This window comes from Malaclemys terrapin, chromosome 4, assembly GCF_027887155.1.
Source record: "Malaclemys terrapin pileata isolate rMalTer1 chromosome 4, rMalTer1.hap1, whole genome shotgun sequence".
NCBI lineage: Eukaryota > Metazoa > Chordata > Testudines > Emydidae > Malaclemys > Malaclemys terrapin.
The window spans coordinates 35114392-35126994 of NC_071508.1; the positions used below are offsets into that span (position 1 = coordinate 35114392).

General features: G+C 54.1%; 1 pseudogene; it reads right to left on the reverse strand.

Moving 5' to 3' along the window:
• Positions 1-931: 931 nt before the first annotated feature.
• LOC128836098 (RING finger protein 112-like) lies at positions 932-7194 on the reverse strand (annotated as a pseudogene).
• Between the last annotated feature and the right edge of the window lie 5409 nt (positions 7195-12603).

Sequence of the window (12603 nt, forward strand, 5' to 3'; positions counted from 1 at the left end):
CAGGCGTCGCTGCATCTCCAGGGGCTTCACCCTCAGGCAGCTGCTCATGCTCTGGTGGTCACGGTCCTGCTGGGATGGGGGAGTGATCGGCCATTAGGGACGAGCACTAGCGTTACCTTGCCACAGGGGGTGCCGCCTCCTCACACACCCGCAGCCCCCTCACTCCCGATCCACAGCCCCCTGCTACCTCAGCCTTGCCTCCCCCCAGGGATGCTGGTGCCCCTCACTCCCAATCCGCAGCCCCTCTGCACTCACCAGCTCCTGCACAAATTGGTCATATTCCCTCTTGGTGGCTTCTACTGCTCTCCTGTTTAACTCCTGTCTCATCACTGCAAACGCCTCAGCCATCTGTGTGGGGAGAGGGAACGGGGTTGGGGGTGCGGATGGGATGGGCCCATCTCTGAACTGGGAGCCCCCCCACAGTCATCACCTTCCCCACATTCGTACAGGACCTGCTCCTCGCTATCACCTCTGAACTGGTCCCCAACCCCCCACATGTCAATAGAGCCAGAGGGCAGCACCTCGACCCCACAGCCATGACCACGTTGCTGCCACCCCAGTGGAGGGGCTGGTTCTCTGGCAGGGCTTCCTGCAGGTCCCCTTATCTCTTGGGTGCTAGGAGTCCTCGATCAGGACATTTGGTGGAGCTGTTGTGGTGCCCCCTTCTGGGCTAGTGTGATTGGCCAATGTCAGGAGGACCTGGGGTTGAGGTCAATAGAACCAGCCCCCGCCCCAAATCCAGGCTGGAAAGAGAGAGGCGGAGGAAGGGGTGACCTGGTACCTTCATGGGTGAGGAGAAGTTGTAGCGTTGGGTCTTCCAATATCGGGAGATGCCCTGCAGGGAATAACGCCTGGGGGAATTGGGATCAGGGACAGCTCAGCCCCTTTCCCCCCGCTGAGCCCCTTCCCGCTCCCTGCAGCCCAGCGCCCCCTACTGAGCACCCTGTCCCGCTCCCTGCAGAATGGCACCCTGTATTGAATCCCTGTCCCCGCCTTGCGGCCCATTTTGCTGTCTCCAATCCAGCCCCCACCTTTAACAGCCCCCACTCTCCCACCTTGATCCTGGCAGCCAGCTGAGCCCCCGTCAGCACCTGCCCGGCTCGGTCCGTCCGGACGTGTGTCCCTGCTGAGCGCACCACACTGGTGACGTACTCACACAGGCACTGCCGGAAATCCTCGTCTATGTCTGCAGAGGGGAAAAGGACCCAGGCATCCAGGAGGGATCCAGGTGTCCAGGGTAGGACACACGTTAAATGCAATTGGGTGGGCTAGTTTGTGCCACAGGAAATGAGATTCCATCTCTGGGCAACAGTTGCTTAACGCCCCCCACCCCACTGCCTGGGGGAAAATGGGGGAGAGGCATGAGGGGGCAAGGAGAGGCTGCAGTGGGGAGACAGCAGTCTCCACTGTGTGGTGCCAGGGGACCCATGAAGACCCAAAAGGGGGACACCAGCAGCGTTCCCCTAGCAGACCAGGACCCCAGCAGTGACCCCCCCATGTCCCTCTCCCCTCCCACACAGATGCTGTGACCCAGCAAGTGCCTCTGTGCAGTGGGCAGTAGAATCAATTCTAAGTCAAGGGGGGTGAGCTGGGCACTGGGATTTTGGGGTGGGGGAAGTGCAAGAGGGGAAGAAAGGGGCAGCAGAGGAGAGAGGGTGGGGATGGGGGCAGGGAAGAGGGTGGGGGCAGTGCAGGGGGTGAGAGGGGAGAAGATGAGGGTCTCTTACCATCTGGCGTCCCTACCCTGCTCCCGGTGAACTGAGTGCCAGGGTGGGGCAATAGATAGCACCGGGTGCCGCTTGCCCTCAGGGCTTCCAACACCAGGGGCTGCTCAGCAGAGACCTCCAGGTCCTGCGGGAGTCAAAGCAACATTTGTGGCCGTCAGCAGGGAATCAGACCCGCTGTGGAAACAGTCAGCTCCGCTCCAAAGTTTGCTGTTTCCATGAACACACGTGGTATCTGATCATTACCTGTGTGATTTCTCCAAGATACTTCTGCCCCACGTCCGCGCCGTAGGCTCCAGAGAGCTGCCAATCTCGCACCAACAGGTCCAGGCGCTGCAACAGAGAGCACAGGGGAAGGGTCACACTGGGGCTGGGGGCACAGAGAGGAGACCAGAGCTGGAGGCTGTTGTCCAACCCAGCCACGGACACTGAGACCCTGGGCATGACGTGGGCGTGGAGGGAGAACAATGGACTGGCTGTTTCTTTGGGGTTTGTCCAGCATCTGGCACAATGGGGTCTGGGTCTAGGACGGGGGCTCTGAGGTGCTCTGGCAATAGAGACAGTAAATAGGAATAGTAAGAATCAGGTGGGATAACAGGACTGGTGGGGGGTGGAACAAGCATTATATCCTCATATGGGGGGTGATGGGAAACAAGGACCCACCTGGATTGGGGCCAGATTGCAGGTCCCTCCAACTTCCTTTGCAACCTGAATGAACATCTGAGATGCAGAAAGAGAGAGAGAGAGAGGGCAACATTTTTCCATCTTGAACAAACCATCCCCGCACATGTGACCAATCAAGATTGGCAATGCAAAATAAATGAGTGAAATAAATGCCACTGAAACTAAAGGGATCCCAGACAACATTCAGTGGAAACTGATCATTGAAGAGAGAAAAATTGATAAAATGAAGAGAGAAAACATAATTTCAAACAACAATAACTCAACACCAGTAATCAAAGATATAAAAGCAATAACTGAATTCAGAAAACCCAATAGTTGGTTCTAGAAAAGCAGTCACAGAAGACACAGAAAGCCAAAAATCAAACTCATCAAGCCAATAATTGGAGACCAAAAAGAAATAATGAAAAGAAGAAAACTAGTCATTGGAATCAGAAAACCAATGACTGAAACCAGAAAAGCAGTGAAATAAATCACACAATCACTTAACAAAAGCAACACACTAATAATTAATGCCAGAAAACCAATGGTCAAAAATAGAAAACCAGTATTTATCAAAGTCAGAAAAACAGTAATCAAAGCAAGTTATCGGGAATTAACGTCTGAAAGCCAACAATAAAATATAAGTATTTGAAATAAGAAAACCAGTAGTCAAAGAGTCAAAACCAGCAATGCAAGTCAGAAAACGAGATATCAAAGTCAAAATACTGTACCCCAAAGTGAAAGACAGAAAACCAGTAATCAATATCAGAAAAGCAATAACTGAATGCAGAAGTCCAATCATCAAAGCCAGAAAAGTAGTAATGAAAATCAGAAAACCAATAGCCAAAACAGAAAACCAATAATTGAAGGATGAAAACCAGATCAAGGTCACAAAACCAAGTCAAAGTTAGAAAATGAATAGTCAAAGACAGAAACCAATAGTATAAAGAAGCAATAAGTGAACAGCAGAAATGAAAAAAAAGTTTAAACACTCCAAATATATAAAGAAAAATTAAAAGCCGGTAATCAGTAGAGAGACACTAATAAATGAAGCTCTGTAAACAAACACTGAAATCTTGTAACCAATAAACAAAAAGCAGAAAACCAATAATGAACCGCTCCCCTCAAACCAGTGAGATCAAAATCTGACAATCAAAGAATGAAACCCAATAAATGAAATGGGAGTGGTGATAACTAAAGCCACAAAACTGACAAGCATGGACCAAAACACAATGAATGAGAACTGAAAACCAAAGGCTGAAAATCATAGATCGAAACCTGAGAAACAATGAGTGGAACCCAAAAACATGCAGAGAGAAACCCAAGAAATGCTAACATTTGGCTGTTCTTTGAAAGTGGAAATTGGCATGAAAACATTCTGATTTTGTCAGCTTTCCATTTTTCAACAAAACTTTTATTTTCCATCTCCCCACATGGTCACTATGAAATCAACTGACAACTAATGGTGGGTACGAAATAACAAACAGCTAATAGCCAGTAGTGACTCACAAATAATCAATAACTGGCAGCTATTAATGAATATAAAATAACCAATTATACAAGTTAGTTAATTGGCTAAGTGAAGTAAAAGGCCTAAAAGACAACCAGATGGCATTTCTCTTTGTCTGTCTGTATCGTGATCACTTTTTGAGACCACATCTGATCAATTCCCAAATTTCAGGGGACACGCTGGGCAACAGTTGAAAGAACGCTACTGATTGGGGGCGGGGGAAATTGGAAAACGGGAAAGCCCAATTTCCATTTAGATCTGGTGAGTAGCATCAGCAGCCAATGAGCCAATCACTCTGGGCAAGGAAGGTAGCAGGGACTTTTGGGTGCTGAGCAGGGAGAATGGGGGGCACATAGACCCCTGGCACGGGGGGAGGGGGAATGAAGCACACACAGAGGTGGGGCTGGGGGTGGGACATAGGTTTAGGGTTAGGGCTGGTTGGGAAGATTCCAATGGAACATTTTTCCCATCACAAACCCTTAACTAACGCAGAGCGATGCAGGGTTCCCAGGGCTGGCTCCTTCCCATCCAGACTCAGTGTCTGGGTGCAGGGCATGTGCAGGTGGCTCCTGCCCCATATGGGGCACAGGCAGAGAGCAGGGCTGGGTGCCACAGGTATATTGGAGCACCAGCCCAAGAAGGCCGAGGTACGGTTGGGCGGGCATTTCCCTTAACTCTGCTGGCCCTGGCTTGGCTGAGCACGACATTCTGGAAGGGCACGTTCTGTGAGAAATGCTGATTTCTGGGGGCACCTGTATCTGGGCTACCCCTTGCTCCATGGTGGCACGGTGCCAGGGCCACCGAGAGCGGGTTCGGGCCCCCCAGCAAGGGCGGACCGGCTAAACAGGGCCGACGAGGGGGGGGGGGAAGCTGGGCTCCAGACCCCCTTCTGGACCGCTGGGCCCCGGGCCCCCTTTCGGACCATCAGGTCCCGGTAATTTGTACCGGTTCCCCCCCCTCGTCAGCCCTGGTTCCACCCACCTCAGCTCTGGGTCACCAAAGCTACCACAAGGCTACCTGACCCTCCCGGAAACCTGAATCTGCAGGCGCATTTCAGATCACTTACGGGAGTGAACCGGGACACAAAAGTCTCTTCTCCACCAGTCCCCCAGCAAGTCCAGCACTCAGCAGTGAGAACCAGAGCTAAACGGTTAATGACAAATAGCCACCAGGTAATGATAAAGAACCAGAAATATGACAGTCACTAATATTTGATTAATTACTGCTCACGTATTACTGTTCAGACTCATTGCTCGAATCCCAGCCTGGGGCAAGATCTCTGGGACTTTCTAAACATCAATAACAGCCTCTAGACTGCCCCCCTCCAATCCCTACATCACCCAGGGTCTTGGGTCCCCCCCAGCAGAGACCTGGCTGGCAGGTCCGTGTCAGTAGAGCTGTGTGTATCCTCTGCCCCACCCACTTCCAAATAATCTGCCTCAGTCTGCTTAAACGTACTGGAAATGTTAAAGATCTGGAAAATAATAATAAGAAAAGGTGAGCCCCCCTGCCAACCCCAAACCTCACCCCACCGCAGCACAGCCCCCCTGCTGGCCCCCTCAGTCCCGTCCCCCGCAGCACGGCTCCCCCACCCAGTAGGAGCTGAGCAATATGCCCAACACGGAGAGCTTGATGCTGGTCTCCATACGGCGCTGCAGGTCCAGGGAGTCTGTAGGGAACTACAGGGCTGGGACCTTATCCCCATCTGCCCATTTCTTTCCCCCCTCCTCCAGCCCCTCCCGTCTCCCTGCCCCTGCACATGACTTTGCCCCCTCCAGACTCCCCCATTCCCCTCCCCCCCACTACTCCAGTCCCCTGCTCCCCTTAGAATCTTCCCCCCACACCACTCTCTTTCCCCTCCCCTACTGCCCCATCCCCCATTCCCCTGCCTGCTTCCCTGCCCCACTCACCCTCCTCCCCTGGGCTTGGACCCAGAGGGGCTGGTCCCACATCCACACGCCCCTCGTCACGGTCGCTGTCCCATTGCGACACTCAAACCCCCCCAGGGCTTCGTCCTCTCGGCCCATCCATGACGCATCCACAGCCTCCTGTAGGGGGTGACCAGGGCAAGGTCAGAAGGGAACGGGGATTGGGTCTGGCATTCTCAGGGGGCAGGATGGTGGGACACTGGGGGAGGAGGTGGAGTTCTAAGGGTCTGGGGGTGGGGTTACAGCTGGAGGATGGGACCAGTGGTACATGGGGAGGGGCCATGGCTGGAGGGTGGGGCCTGTGCTGCAGGGGGAGGGGCCACAACCAGAGGGTGGGGCCTCTGGTGCACGGGGAGGGGCCATGGCTGCAGGGTGGGGCCTCAGTTGCTCTGCCCTGGGCCTGGTACAGCGGGAGGGCCCTGCCTGGGGAGAGGGGACCTTTGCTGTAAGGTGCATGGCCAGTCGTGGAGGGGGAGGGGGCCCTTGCCGAGGTGGGTGGGGTTTGTGTTGCAAGGGGCAGGGCCCTGTCTGGGGTGGGTGGGATCTCTGGTTCAGGCGATGGGGCCATAGCTGGGGCTCCTGTCCCCACTCACCAGGCTCTGGAGCCGGCGCAGCAGGCAGTTCATCAGGAAGGATTTTCCCCGGCGCTGCTCCCCGATGATGGACACCAGGCAGACGGGGGCGTCCCTCACCCCACCCTGCTCCAGGCAGAGGCTCAGGGCCTCCTCGTACAGGATCAGGCTGCCTTTGTCATCCAGACGAACCAGCTGCACCGGGCGCCCTGGCTCTGGCTGAGCCCCCGGCCCCTGCTGCAGGGACAGAGCAAGGTCAGAGTTCAGACCCCATCCCAGAGCCAGCCAGTCCCTGCTTCTGGATGAGAGCCCCGTGCCCCATTCCCATCCCCTGAACCAACTAGTCCCTGCCCCTCAGATCAGATCCTCTTGAGCCATTTCCACCCCCCGTGAGCCATCCAGTCCCCTGCCCTCCAAATCAGAAGTTGCGCCCCCTAGAGAGGAAAGGCCCCGTGTCCCATTCCCCACCCCCTGATTCAGCCAGTCCCCGCCCTGGGGCCTGTGAGAGCATGCGCCCCTTTCCCCTGATTCAGACTGTCTGGTCTCACCAGCTCCATCTCTTCCCGCAGGGGCTCTGTGATTTTCTTCACCAGGGCTCTCAGCCGCGTGTCTGGGGTCATCCTGTCCCTGGAGCAGGGAGTCCGGCACTCGGGGCACTGGTAGCCCTGGGCCGAGACCCCGCGCCAGTGAGCCACGAGGCAGCCCTGGCAGAAGTTGTGGCTGCACTCGATGGAGACGGGGTCGTCCAAGACATCCAGGCAGATGGAGCAGGGGACGTCCTCCCTGAGTTGATCCATCTCTCTAGACCCGCTGAGTGGGGGGAACCTACTGGGTCAGGACCTGGCACCCGGAGCAGTAGGGCTCTGCTGGAGGACGGCTGATCTCTAGCCCAGGTGTGCCCCTTCCTGGCAGCAGGAGTCTGGGGAGGAGTGAGAGAACATGGGAATATTTCTGTGAACAAGCTGTGTGACTCAGTTTACCTGCCCACTTTGTGTCCCTGTCCACCGGGCAGCACCAGAGAGAGTAGACGGATTCCAAGAAGTCATGGCGGAGATTGGTAGATTCCCAGGCCAGGAGGGACCAAGGCTGAGCTCCTGGATAACAGGCCAGAGAACTGCCCCCAGTTAATTCCTGTTTGAACGAGAGCAGATCTCTTAGAAACACATCCCACCTCGAGGGAGAATCCACCGCACTCCTTGGTACATTGTTCCCATGGTTAATTCCCCTCCCTGGTAAACACGGATATCTTCTTTCCAGGCTGAATGTGTCCAGCTTCAACTTCCAGCCATGTGGTCACGTTAGAGCTTTCTCTGCTAGCCTGAAGAGCCCATTATTAAATATTTGATCCCCGCGTAGGTGCTTTTAGACTGGAGTCAAGTCACCCCGGGAGGTGGGAGCTTCTCTTTGCTAAACTAAACAGCTTGAGCTCCTGGGGTCTATCACTCCAGGCCACGTTTTGTAATCCTTTAACCATTCGCTTGGCCCCCCTCTGCCCCCTCTCCAATATATTCACATCCTTCTTGGACTGCTCCGGAACTGGACACAGGATCCCAGCAGCGGTCGCACCAGCACAAAATCCAGAGGTAAACTGACCTCTCTGCTCCTACACGCGATTCCCCTGTTTGGGCATCCTTAGCGCCTTTGGCCACACTGTCGCACGGGGGCTCACGTCCAGCTGATTATCCCCCATGGCCCCCTACACTCTGTCAGCGTCTCTGCATCCCTGGAGAGACACCCACCCTCCACCCCCCACCGGGCTGGGAGCATGGCCGATGCTTTTTGGCTGTATCACAGCGCGTGTTGTTGGCTTGTGCCCAGCCTACCCTAGCGCTGGGGCTGTTGGTGACACTGGACTTTTCTCTGCTGCCTACAGCCTGGCAGACACCATGTGCCACGGGTTAATCACTGGCAGTGCCACGCCCGGCAGGGGCACAAGCCTCTGAGAGGAGTTTGATCTCAGTCAGACTCGCTGCCGAGGGCAGCTGGGGAGACACAGGAGCTCCTGGAGCCCGAGTCCGGGAGGCACCGAGCTCGGCCTTAGGAAAGGCCACACTCAGCGCCTAACAAGGAAATAGCTTCCTTCCCATCATGCAGTGAGCTGGGTGCTGACTGGCCGAGCTTTCCTCCAGCTGGCGTGAGAGCAAATTCGCCCTCTCATCCCCACAGAGCCCTGGGCATTGGGTGGGGTAAACTGAGGCACAGAAAAGGGAAAGAACATGCCCTGGCCCAACCCCATTCCCCTAACGCTGGGCTCTGGTCCTGGAGCACCAAAGTCTCCTCTTTTTCTGCTGGAGACTCCCCAGTTTCCCACCCTGGGATCCCTCCCAGCCATGATGGGCCCCAAAGGGGACCGGCTCTATCTGTCCTACCATCAGTGATGTCTCCTGAGCAAGCACCAGGGCCAGCCCAATTCATTTTTTCATCCTAAGTGGACACTCCCTTCCCCCCCATCAAGATAGAAGATGGGAATTTTGTTTCCCTCCCTCTTTGGACGAAATCTATCAGGATTTCATCCACCAAAAAGTTGCCAGATTCACAGGGCAGTTGGGGTTTTCCTGCAATCCCCAGCTGCTGGAGCCATGGGATTGCTGTGCTGTGATAAGGCAAAGCAGTGCGCATCACAGGCACAAAATAACCCACGGAAAGAGCCAGCCCCCTAAAAAAGAGGGGTTCTATATATTTGCTTGCTGGTCTTTGGAGCCCCTTTTCCAGCTTCTCCCTCCAGTGGCAAGGGCTGGAAAAGCGGCTCCAAAGACCGGCAAGCAAATATATAGAACCCCTCGTTTTTGTGTGTGTGTGGGGGGGTGAACATCTGAGGGGCCGGCTCTCCTTCCATAGATTAGCTTGTGCCTGTAAATGTCCCGATCGCGGCTAACGCAAGACAAGCCACTGTTCTGGGTGATTCCACAGGCCCAAAGGTTTGCCCGGGTTTTAGCTGGTTGAACTGGTCAGAGTTTGACAGTGTTTCAAATCACGCCATGAGCCAGACCCAGCATTGGGGGTAGATTAGCCGCTGTCTGAGCCTATCTTTCTGCTGGACAGAGGGCAAGGTCCGAACTGCCCCTGTCCCACCCCCCGACCCCCAGCTGCAGGGAATTTCCGCCCCACAGAGAGCCAGGACTTATCATGTGACTTGGCAATGCCCTAGCACAGTTAGGGAGGGTGAAACATGGGGAACAAGCAGGGACGATCCTGCCCCATGGGTGGGGAATAGACTGCGGGGGACAACCCTGCAACCTGGGGGAATAGAGCACAGGGGACGATCCTGCCCCTTGGCGGGGGAGGGGGATAGAGTGGGGGGGGACAATCCTGCTCCTTGCGGGGGGATGGGCTCCACATGCCCTCCGCCTCCTGCTCTTACCCGGCCAAATCTCTGCTTCTCTCCGTGCAGGCAAAATTTTGTCTGAGAAACAAAAGCATAACTCCCTGTGTCTTATCCTTCCAGCAGCCCAGCTGGCGGGAGTTTGAAGGTGGGTGGGGCGGCTCTGCTCTCACATTGTAGTGCGAGGAGGTGGGAGGCAGAGTGCGTGTGGGAGGGGAGCACAGAGAGGCCCGGAGAGGTGGGGCCAGGCTGGAAAAGCAAGTGACAGAGACTGGAGGGTGCAGAGAATCTTCATTCCCCAGATCCCCCCACGGGCTCTTTGGAGCAGCAGGGTCTGGAAGTGCACATGCTTTAAAAGGCACCGAAAGTGCCAGGAACTGTGATCAACTTGGGGGGCCAGACAGCTTGGCCAGAGATACAGTCCCTAGTGAATTTCTGGATGTTACCCCTGCCTCTCCGTCCAGAAATGACATCCCCAACTGCCTCTTCTCAGAAATGAGGCATTTCTTAGAACTGAAAACAAAAACCCTTAGCAAATATTGAACTCTTTCCACTGCTGGGTAATGGTCACCTGGGGCTGAGATGCAGTCACCTCTGGGGTGGAACAGCTGAGGAACAGCAGCACAGCAACACTACATGGGGATGGCTCGTCCAGCGCTGAGATGCAGCTGTCTCTGGGGTGGCTTCTTCAGATAACGTGATCTTATGAATGGGTCCTTTTGTCTTTGGAACTCACATCCACATGAGCCCTGCTATGTATCCTGGAGCTCTTTGCTGAGGCTTTTTACTGCTTTTTACTCCTGTTTGATGGTCTCCTGTCTGGTATTTCCCAGGTTTTGGTTCTTTAGATTAAGGGTGAACCACTCAATAAGACTCATAGACGTTAAGGTCAGAAGGTCATCTAGTCTGACCTCCTGTACATTGAAGGCCACAGAACCTCACCACCCACTGCTGTAATAGACCCCGAACCTCTGGCTGAGTTACTGAAGTCCTCCAGTCGTGGTTTAAGGACTTCAAGTTACAGAGAATCCACCATTGACACTAGTTTAAACCTGCAAGTGACCTGTGCCGCGTGCTGCAGAGGAGGGCGACCTCTCCCCTCAGGTCTCTGCCAATCTGACCTGGGGGAAATTCCTTCCTAGTCCCAAATATGGCGATCAGTTAGACCCTGAGCTTGTGGGGGAGACCCAGCAGCCAGACACTTGAGAAAGAATTCTCTATAGTAACTCAGAGCCCTCCCTATCTAGTGTCCCATCACCGCCTGTTGGAGATTTTTGCTGCTAGCAGTTACAGATTGTCTACCATGGCATGGTAGGCAGTCTCGTCATCCAATCCCCTCCATAAACTTATCAAGCTCAGTCTTGACGCCAGTTAGGTTTTTCGCCCTCACTGCTCCTCTTAGAAGGCTGTTCTAGAACAAACTAACTTCTGCCTGAGTCTGTAGGGGGCCTCACATAACAGCTATCAGAGAGGGGCAAGCTGGCCTCAGTCCATCTCAATGTAGTGCTAACTCTGAACCCTACTAATGGCAAGCCACTTCTCAACACCCCACATCTTCACTTTGGATCTCAGGCTAGGAGGCAGGAAGTCAGTGATCAGACAATGAAAAGTTACACAGCCAGCTGTGAATGCTGTTGGGTTTTCTCAGAGTGCATCACGGCCGTGACACCCTCCACTCTGCACTGGATTTGTTTCCTGTCTGACGTGGGTGGAAATCGAAAGAAACATGGGAATGGCTCTTTCTGGGAAAGAAAAGATTTAGCAGATTTTATCTGCTGTCTAGGCATGCAGCCAGCATGAAGTCACTCAAAAAGCACTGAGTTGCAGCTGATGCTAGGGTGGGACAGGTGGGTAACAGCTGCAGAGTCGCACTGAAGTTCTCAGTGGGGACTTTGCTGTCACCAAAGGCTGTTCCAGGAGAGCATCTCCTATGGGCTTTTACTGCCATTGGCCATGATACACTGACACTCTGGAACCCTGTATCCCTCAGTAGCACACAGTATCCACCACTGTGATATGATTATGAGATGTTTTGTATTATGCATGCCTTGTGAGGTGGTATGTAAAATGTCTGGATCTGTCGAACATTAATAACCTGTTGGATTGGAGGTGCTGTCATTGTATGGGAAGTTATGCTCTCTGTGCGTTTCTGAAATATGTTGTGAGGTTGGGAGACGCCCACAGCCAGCTTTACAGTAGAAACAAAGGAGGGCCAGAAAGATGTTGATGGCCCATCAGGAAGAATCCACTCTCTGGGAGACTCCTTGGAGAGGGCACTTAGTCAGTGGGGTACTGCCTGACCAATGGGCTTGCCTGATCCCCATGACACAGCAACCATCTTTCTAGCAACTGAAAGAGTATAAAAGAGGGACAGACATCATAGAATATCAGGGTTGGAAGAGACCTCAGGAGGTCATTTAGTCCAATCCCCTGCTCAAAGCAGGACCAACACCAACTAACTCATCCCAGCCAGGGCTTTTTCAGGCCTGACCTTAAAAACCTCCGAGGATGGAGGTTCCACCACCTCCCTAAGGAACCCATTCCAGTGCTTCACCACCCTCCTAGTAAAATAGCGTTTCCTAATAGCTGAGCCTGGACTCTGTGACTGCATTAGTCGCCAACAGGGGAGTGTGGCAGGAGAGGACACAGAACATGTCTACAAATAACTTTTTCTGGACTGCTGAGGTGGGGGGAGAGGCCAGATTCCATCTGGCACTGTAGGACTCTGAGGACGCTCTGGGATCAGGAGCGAAGTCTCTGGAGCCTCGGGAGGTGCAGGTTTGGAGACATGTGGCTCCTACCTAGTCCAAAGTAACCTGCCGTGCTCCCCCACAAGAGCCATGTTAACAGGCAACACTGCCTCGCTCTTTCCTTGGCCACATGT